The sequence below is a fragment of the Rutilus rutilus genome (genome assembly GCF_951802725.1).
Source record: "Rutilus rutilus genome assembly, chromosome: 5".
Taxonomy (NCBI): domain Eukaryota; kingdom Metazoa; phylum Chordata; class Actinopteri; order Cypriniformes; family Leuciscidae; genus Rutilus; species Rutilus rutilus.
Window position 1 is genome coordinate 1,864,665 of NC_140213.1, and position 6,000 is coordinate 1,870,664.

The following is a 6,000-nucleotide window of genomic DNA, read 5'->3' on the forward strand; positions in this document are numbered from 1 at the left end:
ACTGTTTTCAGTGGTGTGTTTATGATTTTTATCATTTTTTCTGTACATTCTCTGAAATTTTCACTGAAATATTATTATATTAATATTATTATATTTATTATCATCTTTATTATGTAATTATATTATTATTATTTCAGGGTTAAGCAAAATTCAGAATTTTGTTATAATCAAAACAAAGCTGATAACTAGAACATTCTGAGAAATTATAATATTTATTTTTATTTAATTTATTGTATATAAATGTGCAAATATTTAATGAATTCAATGCATTTAAAAATGTAAAATATTTATACATATAATATTTGTATATAATACTAATTTCTATTGGTTTGATATTTCATAGACTCTGGAAATCCCACATATGTTGTGTCTAATTATTACAATATTAGTATTTTTAATATATTATAACATAAATGTAAAAACATGCAATTAATTGAATAAGTTTAAAATGTAATATATATATATATATATATATATATATATATATATATATATTTATATATATATATGTATATGTATGTATATATATATATATATATATATATATATATGTATGTGTATGTGTATATATATATATATATATATATATATATATATATATATATATATATATATATATATATATATATATATATATATATATATATATATATGTGTATGTGTGTGTGTGTGTACATATACTGTATGTATTTAATACACTAGGTTTGAATTTCTATTTAACCCTGACACAAATGTCTTATGATTCTGGAAATGCCGCAATCATGCTGAAAGATGAAAGTAATTCCTACAAATTCTTCCATTATTACTCCATCTTAATTCCGCTTATATTCTTCATTCTGCTGCCTCAACTGAGATTCAGGAATTGAATACTGAAGCATTTTTAATTCCGTTCTGAAAGTGTTTTGGAGCAGCATGTTCTGTGGCGATCTTTCCATTGGAATAAAGCGTCATTATCTTTATTCCGCGAAGGACGTTCAGAAGTTCCCGAAGTCTTGACATTCCGCTTCGGATAATATCCACCAGGTCAACGGTTGCCATGACGGATTCATTTGAGTGTCAAGTCATTAACGTGTCCTGGTGTCCTGCTCCTCATGCTAAGCCTGATTACTGCTGATCTCCAGCACTTTCAGTCATTACAAAGGTGCAAACGAACGGGGCCGAGGTTGCAGGAAAAAATCCATTTGAAAGAGAGGGGGGGGAAAGCTGCCTGTTGCTAAGACAAGGAAATTAAACGTCATATTTTGCTTTCCCAGACACGAGGGAGGCAGACTGACATCGACGAGTCACACTATTTTTAACTGCCGCTCTCACGACTTAATTACAAAGTAAAGAATATGCGAATCTGTCTGTCGTGTGAGAAATTGGCATCGCGTTTTTAATCGGAGAACATGCCAGGACGATGTCCAGGGACATTAGCTGATGTTCAAACATCGTTTAGATCAAAGCAAATGAAGTAGACGTGTCCATCGTGTGTAAAGTAACCGGGCTTGCTGCGATGAGGAACGTTGCGTTGAGTTTGGAGGTGATTTTGTGGTTTAGTTTAGTTTTGCGAGCGGATTCAGTGACCCACTGCCCCCTGTGATGTCCAGTGTGCCCAAGGCAACCTGCACCGCTTTGTTTCCAGATCTGTGTTTGTTTGCACTGGGCTATTTTTGGAAATTGCATCATGAACCGCTGCAAAAGGCCTGAGGCGTCGCCGTGTTTCAGAACATTATCCTCTGCTGTTTCTGAGAACTGTGGATGTGGCTCATAATGACTGGACATTCATATCAGATAAATCTTTATTCAGGGGATAAGATGTAATTAAATTTCCACTCTCTCTCTCTCTATATATATTACTAATAGTGGCAGTAAAGACATTTCTAATGAGATTTATATTTCAAATAAATGTTGTTCTTTTGAACTTTCTGTTCATCAATGCATCCTGAAAAAAAATGTAGCACGGTTTCCACAAAATTATGAAAATCAGCAAATCCTCATATTAGAGTGATTTGTGAAGGATCATGTGACACTGAAGACTGGAGTAATGATGCTGAAATTCAGCTTTGATCACAGGAATAAATTACACTTTACTGTATATTCTCATAGAAAACAGCTATTTTAAATTGTAATAATATTTCACAAAATTGCTGTTTTTACATTGATCAAATAAATGCCGCCTTGGTGATCAGAAGAGACATTTAATAAATCTTACCGTCCCCAAACATTATTCACAGCAATGGTTATTTGCTAAATTTGTTTCATAGATTGATTTGCATTATATTAATAATAGATCATATTCGAATATGTTTAACACCATCACATTTACTGTATTTAACAGTATTTGACCTGGACACTTTACAGTAAGGTGAAATGCAGTTTAGTGTGACTGCTGTGGTTAGGGCATCTTCTGGAAGATGGTTATTGTTGTGGGGGGCATAATAGCAATATTACCACTGTAATATTGTGCTCAAATTAGTTTTGTTCTGATTACAGTTCTGGCAACGGCCCTTGAATGAGCTGCAACCAATGGTCTTTTTGGGAAAGCTGGCGATAGCATTTGCTGTACAGTCTGTCCTGCTGGTAATGAATGTGTGAGTTAGCTGGTTTGTGTGTGTGTGGTGGGCGTTCTGGCGCAGTATGGCTGCCATCGCATCATCCAGGTGATGCTGCACATTGGTGGTGGTTTAGGAGACCCTTCCATGTAAAGCGCTTTGAGTACCCAGAAAAGCGCTATATAAATGTAACAAATTATTATTAATAATTTTTGTGAATCTTGTTTGCATGCATTTTTTTTATAGTTTTAGATGATGATAATAAGCTGATTTAGTGATTGATTTGAAATGACTACTGAAACCAAGATTTTTTAAAACAGGAGAGGTCCAAGGACCGAGCCCTGGGGGTCTCCACATGCATGGAGGTCCAATTAGATTCGTAGGTTTTGTAGATTCATAGTCCTTGCCAGTTTTCTAGTTTGTCTAAGTGCAAATTGTGTTCGACAGTGTCAAAAGCAAATATTTAGCTTGAATCAGTATTTGTATTGTTTGTCTTTACGAGTGGCGTCACTGTGCTGCGATCTTATTGGAAACCAGATGGCAAATTGACCAAGTAGCAATTTTTTATTTTTTGGGGGGGGGGGGATTTGTTCTGCTGATTGAAAACCATCACTCTTTGCATGGACATTAATTCAAGTGTTGTTTTCTTTTAATCTAACATCATCCATCCATGGAGTTTATTTAATTTATTCAACTGATCTTTTTCCAATTTTCTCCATCAAATTAAAATATGGTTATTTTTTTATTTCTCATTGGCAGCATGACATGATTGTATGTTCGTACAACAGAACTTGAACACTTTATTTTATAACTTGAACACTTTATTTTTGTTGGAAAGTATTAATGTAATTAGGTGGCAACATATTTTGGGATAATAAAGTTAATTACACTTTTTTTTAAATATGCTTATATTCTAATTTACTTAACTTTTTGTTTTATTGAAAAAATATCAAATTTAAGACAAAAAATGTAGAAGTGATAAAATAATACAAAGTAAAAAAAAAAAATAGAAAAATGTGCACTGATGAATTGTGAGCAGAAATGTGCATTAGAAAGTGAAAAGGATGAATTCTGATTGCATTATGACTTCAGAAGTGCTGACTTCACTGTATCTGCGTTCGGCCCCATATAGCAGTCCTAGATTGACGAATAATCGGGAGCAGATGAGATAAATTTGCTGTATGCCTTGAGTAGGCCCTAGTCCTTCTATCACTTATCAAAACTGAAATGGAGGAAGCCACAGGCACATTGGGTTCCCTCTTGTTCTGGGAACATTTGTGAATGTCAGTGCTACTGTAACGGAGACCTGACACACATCACTGAGAGCTGTTATCAGTCGAGAAGCGGATCCTGTGATGCTTTCCAGGTGCGTCAGTTCATATCCATGCTTTTTCCCCCCAAATGCTGCATTTGTAATTGTTGACTGACTCGATGACAGACAAGCTCTCGTTAGTCTTAGCTGAGAAAACCTTCATATGTATCCAGCTGACTCATGTTTAACTAGAACTGTATTACACGGTAACATTAGTTTACTGCTACCAAATTGTGCTTTACCAAAGTCCCACCATAGTTTTAAATGCTTGATTTTCAAAACGTGCTCTTTTCTAACTTCAACATCACAAAAACATTATAAGATGGCGGCGACTCCATTAAAGCTACAATATGTACGATTTTTGTAATAAAATATCCCAAAATCACTTGCACAGTGTGATATAATTCCTGCAGTATATCCTTACAATATCCCAAAAGTTCCCAAAGATTTTTAATTTCAGAGAAATTCCGAATTTAAATAATGGCTCGTCCATGTTCACTTGTCGCCTGTCAATGACGTAATATCCGCGTTATCCCTGGTTTCCGCTCGTACTGCCGTAGTAACCATGGCGACAGACGTGGACAACTGTTACGTCTAGCGGCGCGCTCACGCTGTTGTTGTTTCGTTCAAACATTATGGATCATGGCAAGCAGACTTTGGGACAGAAGGAGAACTAAAACGAGGATGAATATCAGCGTGGTGTTTTCGAGATGCCGAGAGCTAGCGTCCGCGGCTAACTTCGACTCGACAGAGACGCGCAAATGTACATAAAACTAATCAATGTTATATAGCTCAACATGATGATGTTAGAATATGATCAGTGTGTTATTCTAATGTTGATCTCGCTCACTGCTAGTCTCATACAGACAAGCTAACACATAGAAGAACATTATAACTTTCAACACATTCAAATGCAGTTTAGTGTGATAGTGTAGAGCGAGTGAACAGCGCTGCGTTAAGTTTCATTCGTCTAATAAACTGCCCTGTGTGAGTATTATTCAGCACTAGTGTGTAGTTCGGTAGAGTGAAACATTCACTCATCCATAAACATTATTAGATCCTTCGGCATGACGACAAGTTCCATAATTACGCTTATACGTCATCAACCTACGCCTGTGTTATTGTAAGAGGTTAGCGACCCCTAGCGGCGAAAAAATTACATATTGTAGCTTTAAGTGTCAAGTATTAGCTTTAAAAAAAGATGTTTTTCAACAGTGTTTCTTCTTTCTAATTACTTTTTTTTTTCCTGATGTCTTTTACACCATTTAAACTCAAACTGTAAAATGAAAATGAATGCAGCCCCTAAAGAAAACACAATATTGCCATATTTCTGAGATTGAGTTTTTCTCTGTGCTCTTCATTCCGAGGGCTCCCTGTCAGAAATACACACCGCCTCTTCTGAAGTCGGTGAGACCAGGGGCAACTGTAACATTTTAGAGATATGTATATATTTTACTTCATAATTCACAGACTATGACAAAAGCATTCAAAAGTAATGATAGATAGATAGATAGATAGATAGATAGATAGATAGATAGATAGATAGATAGATAGATAGATAGATAGATAGATAGATAGATAGATAGATAGATAGATAACCTATAGTGAGTGCAGTCTGTATAACAAATTATGTCAGTGGTCAAATTGAAACAAAGAAAATTTAGAAATATTTTCAACTTTCAACTCTGTCATTGTGGTTTTGCTGATTTTGTTCACATCCATGTCTGGTGTCCAGCATCATGTTCTTCTCTGTAGCCTCGGGCTCTGACACACACACACACACACACACACATGCGTCACATGACTTCACTGAGGCAAGAGCACCTGAGGACCATCACATGCCAACTTTCACTGGCTTTCATTGAGAATTTATCGTTTGGGTCGAAACTCTGCCTTATTTCTTCCTGTAAGCATCAAGCCCTGTTCCTCCACTGCTCTCCTGCACTAAGTTGTGCTAGAAGATCAAACTTTGGAGGTGAGGAGAGACGAGGCCTCGTGGGACTCGCACACTGTAAATCATTCAGGTTATAGATTGAAGATACTCATTGGAAGAGCATGGAAAGGTCATGGCTTAAAGCTGAAGGCACGGATGGAGATCTATTGTGAAAACCTATAGAAAGATCAATAATTTAACCATAAAAAAACTCTTTTCCC

The 6,000-nt window shown here is 35.7% G+C and overlaps 1 protein-coding gene across 1 annotated transcript in view; it reads left to right on the top strand.

The window, feature by feature from the left end:
- Positions 1 to 6,000, top strand: part of cd276 (CD276 molecule) — a 190,299-nt gene that overhangs the window by 162,602 nt on the left and 21,697 nt on the right. The window lies entirely within an intron of this gene.